Raw genomic sequence first — 13,557 nt, 5'->3', positions numbered from 1 at the left:
TGATTTTCTAGATAGATTATTGAAGTAGAGCGAGGTTTGTATTGGATATTTTTCCACGCGTAGGAACAGGTAGGTATTAAGGTCTAACTTAGAAATTACTTGTAGAATTAATTTATTGAAAAGTTGACAGCAATCGCATTTCATTAAAAAAAGCACAAATTAGAAAGAAAGAGAGAAGAAAGAAAAATATTTATTTGGTACTAAAAATAGAATTAAACAGTTTTCTTTAATTTTCAAAGATTTCCATTTCCATTTCCATTTGCATTTCCATTTGCATTTTGGTTAAGAAGAACTTTCGCGGTTTTCGCGATCCCAAATAGGTACGAGTACTTAGGTACATTCGTAGTTATGTATGTATTCATTTGTTTTCGTTTTATTTATTTACTTATTGTGCCTTCAAAATTACTAAACCTTAGCTTTCGTTATTACTTCAAAGAAGGAATACTTAGATATCCAATAAATCACATAAAAGCAAGATGTCAGCTACAAAGTTTATAATTAAACATAGATCAACGCTATTCCCGCGTTAATTTTAGAGGCTAATTGCTAATTAGTTAGTCGCAGTTCCCATCAGAGCGTGAGGTATTCCAATCCACTAATATCCGAGGAGATTAATAAGCATTTACTGTAATAAACTGGACATGACAAACTTTATAAGTATCTTGGTACATAACAAAATAAATTAAACACTTTTGAACTGTTCATCAACGACATTGTCTAATGGTTCTCAATATCTAACTACTTAGGCCCGGTTTTTTGATTCGTAGTTAAAATAACCAATGGTCAAGTTTGACAGATGTCAAATGACAAGTGGTTAAATATCAGAAAAAAATGTTTTTCGAACAATGGTTAGCTTGACTTTTAGTACATTTTTTAACTACTAGTTAACATTTTGTTAATATTTAACCATTAGTAGCAAAATTTAACAATTTGTTATTTTAACTACGAATCAAAAAACTGGGCCTTAGTCGTACTCATAGTCTTAAAAGCGTTTATTGCATTATGTTGGAATTGGTTAAGAGGTAGGCTTCTACGGATGAGGTAGTCCTTTGCTCTAAAGATCAAAGCAAGCAACAGATCATAAAAATCACTAGATTTTAGAGTTTTAAAAACTTATGAAATCTAAAATTTGTAAGACACAAAACCGGCAATACTATACAGGGTGTCTCATTGGTGGATTGGATGGTCATAGATTTTTAAAACCTATACAATCAAAAATTTGTAAGACACAAAACCGGCAATACAGGGTGTCTCATTGGTGGATGATCAAAAAGTGTTGATTCTATACTTTTCAAACGCAACAACTTTACTCAAGAAAACCTCTACCTACTTATTCTTCTTGAATTACTATCAAATGCTGAAAACTGCATTAAAATCCGATGCAGTGAGCAGGACAGACAGCAGGACTAACTGTTAACTAAGTAAAGATTATTAAACATGAGGCAAAGGAACTTATCGTAACGCATGTTGCGTGCGCGCAAGCTTGGTATTCATGTCTCTAAAATTGCACGATTAATTACCGCGCCACGTCGGCGTCCTTAACGATCTTTAATGGCTGCGCGCGCGCCGTGACTACCGTAACACGTGGATACCGGTATATTTAGCATCGGTATTTATTTGCTATTTTGGGATATCGGTTTTATGAGTGATGGAAAGAAACAATTGATAGTATGACTTGGCTTTTTGGTAGCCGTTAGCAAAAGGAAAATCTTATTTGACGAGTTCGTCAAGGGTGAATAGGAATACAGACGCATTGTTTACAGACGAATGCCATGAAAAGCTCAAACTACAGTTAAATACAGTTTTTCAATTTCATGAAAGCCTAAAAATTTAAAGCTTTTATCGGAAAACACGAAGGCTGTAAGATCAAATTATTATGGAAGAAGAGCAAGGAGTAGTAGTAGAGCTTTTTTTAATGAAAAATAATGTCGCTATATTGATCAATTTATTTGTCAGATAATTAACATAACAATTATAATATTCTACCTAATAAACCACTGAAAAATAGCTTACAACATTAAAATTTGTTTATCGGTACTATTCGCTATCAGTATTTCAATTTATGGAACATCTCTACGCGTTGCCTATGCTAGAGCCCATTTGTTGTTTTAATTTGACTAAATAAAGACACATGGCCCTGTGTTGCAACTAATTGATTTAAATTAGAAAATGAGACGAAAGTTATTTGCTCTGAAATCGATTTATGAATATGTGTGTAAATTATACAGGGTAGGAATGTATGTGGAATATAATTGTTTTTCATAGAAAACTAAAGTTTTGACTAGAGACTTTTCATTGACTGAGGCACTCCTAAAATAGCTTTTTCTTTTGTTTTCACTTTATCACTCACGAATATCACGATTAATGTTTTGAGACTTTAATAAAAATATAATTATATCAGCAATGATACATAGCATACCTACGTATTTTTTTCGTTTATATTTTCCGAAGTGACATTATTTGCATTTAGCCGATGTTATCTGGCTACGAAAAAAAAACACTTTAATTGGAATGACAGTCCATATCCAGTCTTTCCTACAGTGAAATTACAGGTCTTGAACAGGTCTGTAGGTACTTAATTGTAGCTAAGTGTTACACAAGTATTAATAAAGTGGTCGAGCTACCAACTCTTCTACGATAGTAGAGATAGCGCACTGCATGGTAGAGCAGTTATTATAAATTTTACGGCTTTATTATATAAAAATACGACACGTTTTGAAATGTAAAAATTATCAGTCAGTTTGGAATGCATGTCACCATTGGTCATCTTAATTATGAATGGTTTCATGCATTTACTCTTAAATGCAAAAATCATAATGAGTAATTATAGGACAAAATATAGGGCCTACGTATGGCTATACAATTTAGCAAAAGCATGAAACCATTCGTAGGTATATTAAGATGACCGAAGGTGACATGCATTCCAATGCTTCTCAAACTTATTTTTCAGGTTTAAAAGAAATTAAAATTGGATGTAGGTGGGTATCTTGTCTTCCAAATGGTATGATAATTATTATTAAATAAATAAAATAAAAATAATTTATTATCAGACAAAGCAGTCCATATTTTGGTTAGTAACAATTTGATCTTAGAGACTATGTTAGTAGAGTTAGTATTATAACAATTATTGGAACTGTAGGTAAATCTATAATATTTTCCATCACGAAGGAATATCTTACAATTAAAGCCATCGAAAAAAATAAAAACAGTAATTCTGATTCTGATAGTACAGAAAAACCATACTTAAACAAAAATGCTGGCATTTGGAAAGATAATTGTCGTATCTAATGGCACAACGAAATTATTTTGATTACACTTTTGAGCTCAATCGAATTAGCTAAGTAAATCGTGGTACAAATTCGTGACTCTACCACCTACAAACTAAACGGTAGGTCCATAAACCGCCACAATGCTATAAAACAACACGGTAACGCATTAAATGTATTATTACTGATATGATACGAAATTGTAGGTAATATCATTGCGGTAATAGGCGAACTTAATGGGGGCGATTTGATATTACACGCCACTGTAAATTGACCTCCCATACCTCCTTTATAGACAACTACCAGTTTAACAAATGCGGTTTAGATAGACTCTACATGGGCTACTATAAGGAAGAATTTTGTTTGATGTAGGGAAATCATAATTTTGTAAAAGGTTTAGAGAGGGAGTTTCGATATGGTATCATAAAGCAACGTATTCTGGCCATAGAGCAAAGAACATTAAGTTATTTAGTGATACGCCGACTATTTCGCTATTAACTATTATACCATTTCGAAATATCAATTCGTGGGTTTGATTCCATGGCGGGATTGTCTGATTACTGTTTGCTTTTACGTTATTCCTTTGCCGTTACGAACTGAAAATTGGATTTTAATTGATTATACAGATTGGTTTCAATTGAGGCAACATTAATTCGAAAGTAAAATAATGCACTAATTGTTATTTATACTTACTTATCAGATACATAGAGCGTCATAAATCACTACGTAGTTTTTTTATATGTTTTGTAAATTGATAAGACTTAAAGGTATGTTACCCAGGTGTTTAGGATCTGGTAAAGGTCGCAGGAGGTGCCTGGTTGCAGGCGGCTCAGGACCGGTCTTTGTGGAAATCCTTGGAGGAGGCCTTTGTACAGCAGTGGACGTCATTTGGCTGAAAAGATGGAACGAACCCAGGTATTTAGAATTTTTTATTCAGATCAAGATACATGTTTGCAGAAATTTTTATCCTACCACTAGCGGCCGCCCGCGAATTCGTACGCGTGGATCTTATTTTACCCCCTTAGGGGTGGATTTCGTAAAATCCTTACTTAGCGGATGCCTACGTCATAACATCTACCTGCATGCCAAATTTCAGCCCGATCTGTCCAGTGGTTTGGGCTGTGCGTTGATAATGTTGATGCTTTTATTAGATAGATCACTATGTCAGTCAGTCAGTCAGTCACCTTTGAGTTATATTTAGATTTCAACGCATGCAGGTACATACATCCGCTTCTTTCATTCAACCACTGCAATAACACTCGTACGTACATAGGTAAGTGATATTTTGTGTACCTACTCGTACATAATTCTAGCATGTATGATTTATTACAGGTATGTAGAGACGTGTATGGTTAATAGGCCAAAGAATGCGGTGGTGTAGTGGTGTTTATCAGGGTTTAGTACTTTAATATCGATAATGAAGTCATTGTAATAAAATACAATGACAATTTAACAGTATCTATCCACCTACATACGCTTTAGTGAATGCTACAATCGCTTATTTTTTTCAAAATGTACCAGTAATATTAATTTAGGTCAAGTCTTCAATTAGTTGATCTTAAAAGCTAATTTACAGCTGAAATGGAGATGAACAATCATGTAGAGCTTATGAGCAGAAAGCTTAGACTAATTAAAAAAACAATAATATGCTCTAGCCTCCTACTAGGTGGACCGACGATCTGGTAAAGGTTGCGGGAAGAGCCTGGATGCGGGCAGCGCAGGACCATTCAATGTGGAAAATCTTGGAGGAGGCCTTTGTCCAGGAGTGGACGTCATTTGGCTGAAACGAACGAGTATGATTAAGATTAACCAAAATAAGTCAGAATATAACACGTAACTGGTTTGTGATGTTGTTTGGTGTGCACGGATTTTCTCAGAGCCTATGTGCATGTAATTGTAGATTTATCATTGAATCAGTAGATTTTTATATTTATTTATCGATATTACTGCCATTTATCGACTACGTACCTCACTAAGCAACGGGTGTGTGGTCCAAGCCCATTCATACAATTAGAGGCACAACCCGCCCGCCCTAGCGTGTGGGAAACGTCTTAATGAATCTTTTTATGATTGCTATTCAGCTTCAAGATAGCGATCGCAGCCTCTACGAAATATGGTAATACTAAGCTGTCAATATCGCATTTGGTCCTTGGTATTCCTTTGTTAGAAATGCTAACTGAAAATGTTATACGTTAAATCCTACGCTTAGCTTTCGAGCAGCATGATTTTACTACAAAGCAAAATTTTTATTATGAAAATATTCAATCAATTCAATAAAAACATGAAATAAATCATCATCATCAGCATTTCAGCCAGAGGGCAGCCCAATGATTTTCAGATTGGCCGACTGGTAGCGGCCTGCATCCAGCGCGTTTTTACTACCTCGATTTTTATAAGACTACTAGCTGACCCGGCGAACTTCGTACCGCCTTAGCGTAGAGATTTTCTTAATATTTTTTTCCGTAAGAACCATCCTTGGACTTCCACAAACATTTAAAAAAAAGAATTATCGAAATCGGTTCAGCCGTTCACACGTGATGCCGTGACAACGCGAAACGGGTTTCATTTTTATATATATAGATTTCTAAAAGAACTGGTTCAATTCATGCTTAAACTTGATTATCTTTAAGCGACGTTTTACAATGCACGCTGAAAATACGAGAAAAGTCAAAACAAGTACATCGGAGCGGATACTAATGAGGAAAAATCTTATCGACCCTCACCTGAAAATGTATCTAATACACCATGTTCAGTCCTACTAGCTCTTTGAGAAAGCATTACGCAAGTGCTGAGAAGGAGCGCCGCAACGAATTCAGTCTTCACTGTAAGTATTCTTTAATTGGTTCTCTCCTACATAAGTAATGTTAAAAATTATAAGGTTTGTCTATTTTTAAGAAGCTGATATAGATAATTTCGTACAAGAATGTAACTTTAAAATAAGTATAGTATTCCCTAAAATTTTCACCCAAGAGAAGTATTTTAGGATAGACCTGTGCGTTAAAGTAATTTAATTTTCTTTGACAAACGTTCCCTAAATAAAAAAAAAACACTAAAAAGCAGAATATAAAAGTGTGTTTTTCACTAACTCTACCTCCATTCCTTCCCTATCCAAAATACCACACAGCAGTCAGAAAAGTATGTCTACGTGCAACATCTAATGAATTATGAACCGCTCTACAGGCGACCTGTTTTCCCGAAATCTAGTTGAATTCTCAATTCTATTACAAAGGCATAAGATCTATGGGCTATTCAGAAGGAAGCAGAGTGCATGCCCCATGTAACCACTAGCTTAATGTTAGTGATATCACGATTTTGTGGAAGCACCACGGTGGTCCGATGTGGAAATGGATCCACAGTTGAGTAATAACGAAAAGTGTTTCGTAGTGGGTTTACAGCCTTTCTTGTGGAGGGCTCTTAGCATTCATGTTTGTTGATGGACTCAGTTCTTGAGTAATGGAATAAAATTGAATAGAAACTTAAAATTAAATAGATATTTTTTACATACAGGGTGGAAACGATAAGTGATCTCACTCGATTATTTCTAAATTATTTTTAACCTATTATTGATACCGTTTGATAGAGATCGTGAAGCACTTTCAAGATCAATAAATAGTTTTTAGATATCTTTTATAGTTTGGAAATAATCGAGTAAGATTACTTATATCGTTTCCACTCTGTATACCATAACATGGCTAAAATAGGTTGATGAATGATCTAACTACTGGTTACGCGACGTCAAACCATTTTCTGCAGCGGCTGCTTATTTCATTAGAAATCCATTTAATCAAAATGTTATTTCTAAGGCTATTTAATTTTAATATATTTCAATAATTAATAATGTTTCTTGCACAGCTCTCTAGGCCTGTCCTTTTGTTTGTAGTTACTTTTCAGGTCTAAACTAAACCACTGAACGAAAATTTATTTATACTGGTAAAAGGATAGAGTAGCACCTCAATTTTTAACTATTTTTCCAAAAAATATATGCTTTTAGTAAGAAATAATAGTTTTTTTTTTTGTGAAAATAACATTCGCGCAAAGTTGTTAGGAAGCCAATTCGGAATAAATATCTACTTACTTAAAAAACTCTCCTACCCTACCCACCTAACAAGAAACTAATCAGTCTCATACTTCAAAAAACTAAAATTACAATAAATTACTAAATCCTTTACAACTTTTCCTCATACCCTCAACTTTAAAGACAGAGTCCGCCGATTAACCCAATAAAGTTAAAAACCGATTTTAACATAATAAAATTAGTACAAATCCTCTATAACACGATGATAACTCCTCAGATGCTAATAAATCTGCTATTACGACCACCTTCCTGGCTCAATAGGGAGCCATAAATGAATAAAAACAATTACCACAACACAAAACTGCGTTTGCAATCAACCAAAACGTAGGATGCCAATGAAGATGCTAACATAAGGGTAATAAGGCCCAGAATTGGATGCAGGTCGAGAGAGAAAAAATCTCGCTTGCATGAAAGATGGTCTGTGTATTTAGGTGAGTAGAGGCGAGGGTAAGAGCGGCAGCGGAAGCGATTTTATCCCTTAAAGAGGCTCAAAAAATTTCAAAGATTTTCAATCGTATCTGACAGCATAAAGCATAAAGTTATAAATTGATGTGGGCTCTATGGCTTCCAGAGCCTGGTTAAAGATTATTAAGGAATATGTTTTAGAATTGGAAGAGACTGAAGATGTTGTTATTTGTAACAACGAAAACCTGAACTCGTGGTTAGATTTGTTACGTTCGATCGTTTCAGCCAAAGGACGTCCACTGCTAGAAAAGCGTCTCACAAGGTAATTGAACAATGATCGGTCCTATAAATATTTAACTGTGTTATTTAAAAGCACTATTCAACACTCTGGGGGGACGGCGAGTACGCAGTCCCCACTATCAAAAATTACGCATCCGAGTTATCCACATTAGGGATAATCGCAGGGGTCAACCTCTCCGCAGTGCAATGGAGGAGCCTCGCCCTGGTGGAACCGACTTTGTGATCACGGTGTCCCCTATGCCAGGTAAGTATGCTTTGTCGAACTCGAGCCGGGGTAGTCTTGGCGGGAAAAAAAACTTGGACACCGCGATGCAGCTTTTTGTATGGGTACGTACAGCGCCATCTATTGGTATGATGATGGCACTAACTATGGTGAATAAGACCATGACTTGTTGAGTAATGCAACGAGTAGTGCACCAATCTTCGTTTCTACAACTTGATTGTAGTTTCTTCGAGCTGTCTGTAAAGTTCGACAAAATATATCGACAGTCGAAGCATCCAGTGATTTACGGAAAAACTTTGATGGTGGCTATAGGCGGCTTTTCCAGCTTCACCTGTAAACACAGAGGGCTCTCAAATCGACTCTACAGTCGCTCAGGCGTGTATACAGGGTGGAAACGATAAGTGATCTCACTGATTATTTCTAAACTATACAAGATACCGAAAAAATGGTTACTTATCCCGAGAGTGCTTCTTTATTTATTTATTGACAAAGATCTACCAATCTTCTTGAGCTCTTTCAAACGGTATCTTTAGCTGTAGCACAATAAATTCAATGTTTCCAGCTTCCATAGGTACTTTTACCCACTGAAAAAGATCCCTAGATACGTCAATGCAGTCGCTTATATCGCTCCGCTCTCAAAACCGCTCCGCTCGGCACCGCGCCTCACCGCGTCGGCAAGATCAAAGTAGGCGGCGCGTTTGAGGGCGCATTGCGGCACAATTAGGCCGTAATGAGCGCAGCGACACAGCCACCACTAATCGCGGGCCCCGCTTAGGCTTAAGAACATTTCCGCCCACTGCACGTTAGTGAGGGCCCTTATATTGCGGTGATACAGTACGATGCAATTGAAGATAGAATTTGGAATCTTTTTATTATCCACAGGACGGATTAGCCATCTGAAGTGGCAATTGACGCATAGTACGCAGAATTGATGGCCGATGGGGCAGAAAATTTCTGGAGGGGAGGCCACGTACCTACTTGCAAGCGCAACGTAGGACATCTGCCCACAAGGTGGACCAAGGACCTTAAAATTATTTATCTGCATTCCCGTACTAAGTAATACAATTTAATTAAGGTATAGATTCTGTTATAGATTCTGTACTCGTACTTAAGTCAACTAAGTACGTAAGTATTTAGGACTCTATTTAATGGTAAGTAAACTTAAAAAATACTACCAATACAAATGATTTGAATTCGACTTCTTGTCAGTTGAGTAATATATTACTGACTACATTGCGGTTTTCCTTACAATAAGCCCAGCATTTTCAAGCAAACTCAGTAATGGACTTCGAAAATGTACCGACAATACAAAAATTCAGTTGTTGCTTTAAAATAGACGACTCCTTTAATATGTTCTTTCCTAATGTGACATCCATTGATGACAGATGATGTCTTTGTACAAGGACAACAATCTAACACTCTATTTTGAATCTTATGCAATTGTTATAAGATGGTCGTTTTCGGAGTAGGTAGATAATGATTAATGTATTTAAAAAAAGGGTTCAAAAGGAACCCAAATACAGAGGCGCTAAAAGGTGGTCCCATCAATAATGTGTATTCAATTCTGTTGACTGTTGATAATGATATTTGGGAGACCTTAAAAATGATATTTTGAAGTTTTCTCGTGAAAATTAGCATTCAATCCAAGATACTGTTCAAAATTGTTTGCTGTGGTGTAACAAAAATATTTGGGAGGACACACTTTTTCAATTAGAAGTTATAGTAACATTGTCCTCTTGCATTTTAGTACAGAATTGAAAATGAGGAAATTGAATGTACAAAAAATATGTTGTTCGTTGATCTTTTTTATTTCAGTTTATTATTTATTAATTAGTGAAAGATTAATCTATTCATTCTCTTTTTCTCACACCAATGTTGGGATTCCAATCTTGAACTACCTACCTTTTAAAACGTCATCCACCAGACCCAGCAGTTGATATCAAAACATGCTGATTGCTGAACTTAAATTAAAAAAAAAATTATTTATTGACAAAAAGTTTTATACAATATTAATAGCGGAGGCTTCCCAGTAAGTAATCGGAGATACTTGTGTTGGGAATGTCTCGCATCTTTCCAAACGGTAAACAAAATTACATAGCTTTATGCAAAATACAATTTGTAGAGGTACAAAAGAGTGAGTGTTGTAATTATGATAGGTAAATGCATGCAAGTGTGTGTGTATGAGTGTGCGTGTGTGTGTGTGTGTGTGTGAGTGTGTGTGTGTTAGGTTATTCTAGTTAGTAAACTTTCAGTCTCTGCGTATGATAAAGTTTTTAACCACTCAGTTACCGTTTTTTTACATGTAAATAGTTGCATAGGGTAGATTTTGAGTATACGATTAATATTATTGTAAACGTAAGTTGATTGACTATCAAATTGTCTTCTAGCAAACGCAGTGCGTGTAGGGGTGGAGGTGGCAACAATGTCATTTCTGCGCTTTTGTTGTGATTTGTGGTCGTATGGTAGTAATTTTTGTCGTTTTAAGATTAGATTTAGGATATAAAGTTTCCTCACTGATAGGAGGCCGCTGATATTATAAAGAGTAAAAGTTGAGAATCGATATGGCTTAAAGTACATGACCTTTATAAGTGACCGCTGTGCTCGTTCAATCTCCAAAAAGTTGGTTTTGTTTGCGCCACCCCAAACCGTGATGCAATAAGTAATGACCTCAGATCATAGAAAGAGAATAGATATGAAGTCGCGCGTAACTACAACGAGAACCAGTGTCCCCACATTTCCCCCACCACAGCTCCCACACACACATTCAACTGTGTAAAAACAAAGCGACTGAGAGTCTACGACAACATGTGCATCCGGCTTAAAAGTGCTGTGATTGGCCAGAAGGCGTGCCTTATGGCCAATCAATGGCCGCGTGACGTAACGCACACTTTGAAAAAAGCAATTAGAGAGAAGAAAGATAAAATGGAGTCGATAAGATATCGATACTTTAAATCCTGGGGGCAAGGCTCGAAATTGGTTTAAAAAATGCTTGTATGAAAACCTTTTTATTATTATACGTTATTATTAAGTTCTTTAACGATTTTTGCATAAAGGAGTCAGTTCCATTTTGTATGGACGAAAAACTCAGAATCAATTATTGGGACTAAATGAAGTTACCTTATATTAATTTACCCCAACCAAAGCTCAATGTCGTTATCGATGGAGTATAGAAGTTATAGACTGACAAAGTTTGTATGAAAAGTCATAGGTTAAGTAGGTACTTGCGATTTTTACCAGTATTTACAATATTGGTAATATATTATTATTTACTTTAATAATAATAACAGGATCACTGTAATTATTATTAACTACTATCGCGCATTAACTTTTTAATTATGGCGAAATTCGTACCGCCTATGTTTATCAAAAATAATGCCTATATTAGGCTTTCAACTAGCTCTTATAGTAATTACATAGTTGACAGTTACTAATCCCTTCTACTATTGTTATTGTTTTTGTAAAAACTTAAAAATCGCAAGCAACTCATGATTTTTTCATTCAAAATTAAAAATAGAAAATAATAATTTACTTCTATTTATCGATAATAGGAAACCGTTTTAGAACACGAGCCCTGCACTATGTTACGACCGGCACATGCGGCCGTACTGTGTATTTTCACGCGTCAGTGGATATCGGAAGAAATAAAATACATTGCGCAGTAGTTACGCATGACATAAAGTGGTTGCTAACTAAATCGTCAATGTACAACGTGTTTGAATTTTTATCACCACTAATTTCGATATCGCAGTAAATGTCACGGCACTGAATTCGTTCGTAAAAATGTTTAGTTTTTTTTATTTATAAGCAAAATACCAATGGATTTGCAATACTTACATGTGGTAAATGACTTCATTGTTCCTGTAGTTCTTCGTTTCACTTATGTTATTGCACGTTACGACGCATTATCCAACAATATCCAATAACATTTCCTCAGTACGACTGAATCGCGACTAACCTGGCGTCGCGGGCGATGTTCGTTTCTGGGCATATCGCGGAGACACGCGCCACGCCCCCGTTTCACATCTATTCCCTTCTATGATCTGAGGTAATGACTGATTGAGCCAGGGCAAGGTAGATGTTGTTTATGACTTTAGTCGACATTACATGTCTTAGAGTTTTAAAGATCCAGATCAGCTTCCTGACTCTGTTCATTGTGGCTTCTACATGAGGCTGCCAGCTCAGATTTTGGTCTACAATTATGCCGAGATATTTGGTTCTGGACACCTTTTGCAAGATCTTAATAGAATAAGAACTTAATCATGACAACTTCATCCCATCATTTACCAAAACTTATACATTATTCTTTATTCATCTCTACCTTCAATGGGTAAGTTGACGTCATTTTACATTATCAATAACAGAGTCATCACTCACCAAACACGATATCATGTCACGCCATGTCGAGACGACTGCCGACAGGCGACAATGTAGCGCGGACGGCTAATCACTGCCATTGTCGATGCAGATGTCGCTTGAGTAGGGTGACAATGGTTTTAGACGCATTGGAGAATCATAAAAATAATACTGGGACATGTAAAAGAGATTTTTAAAAAGCCCACACAAAATAACATTTTAAAAACACTGTCTTTTTACATATTTTTCTATTGGTGATGTATTTTGTTTTACGCCTGTCTCCACTTATGTTTTTTCTTGATATTTCTTGTCTTTTTACTGCATCAGAAACTGCACCAGAAGTCTTTCCTTGAGGTTCTGCAAGAAAAAATAAGCAGTTATACATAATTAATTAGATTTTTCTTCTTTCCCAATGATTCGCTCTTGGCAAAGCTGTCGACAAGATCTATTCAAGGCGTCCACGTGGATAGTAGAGGCAGACACTGGACAGCACATCAGCTATCAGGACTCTTAACAAAAGCCTTTTGACAAAAAATATTGTCATAATATCCTAATAATTATTTCACTTATCCGACTTATCCGCAACTTAACTCGAGCGTGGTCACCCCACTGAGCCGATATAGACCGTTTATTAAGTGTGACCGATGTACTCTAGTTGTTTAGTGCCTATTCACCCCGATAGATGTCGCATGAACCTCTCAATCACGTTGTAAGCAAAGTTGCGGGATTTAATAGAGCTTTGGGAGTTTGGGGACAGTGAGATGAGTTCATAATGGTTATTGCGTTGGCATTTTGAATTTTTGAGTGACAGTTTTGACATAGACCCGAGTATATTTGAAATCAATAAATGTATTAGAGGTAATAAGAAGTTGGTACTTTGAGTTTGAGTAGGAGGTATCAAGGGTTTGATTGCAAATAGAGACGCTGGATAAATA

General features: G+C 36.0%; 1 non-coding gene across 1 annotated transcript; it reads right to left on the bottom strand.

Annotated features, from left to right (window-relative positions):
* Positions 1-8,136: 8,136 nt before the first annotated feature.
* Positions 8,137-8,298, bottom strand: LOC135084008 (U1 spliceosomal RNA). The gene has a single exon (XR_010259757.1). It is a non-coding gene; the product is annotated as a U1 spliceosomal RNA (small nuclear RNA).
* Between the last annotated feature and the right edge of the window lie 5,259 nt (positions 8,299-13,557).

This window comes from Ostrinia nubilalis, chromosome 24 (genome assembly GCF_963855985.1).
Source record: "Ostrinia nubilalis chromosome 24, ilOstNubi1.1, whole genome shotgun sequence".
Taxonomy (NCBI): domain Eukaryota; kingdom Metazoa; phylum Arthropoda; class Insecta; order Lepidoptera; family Crambidae; genus Ostrinia; species Ostrinia nubilalis.
Note: the sequence above shows the minus strand (reverse complement) of the source record. Positions and strands in the feature narration are given on the sequence as shown.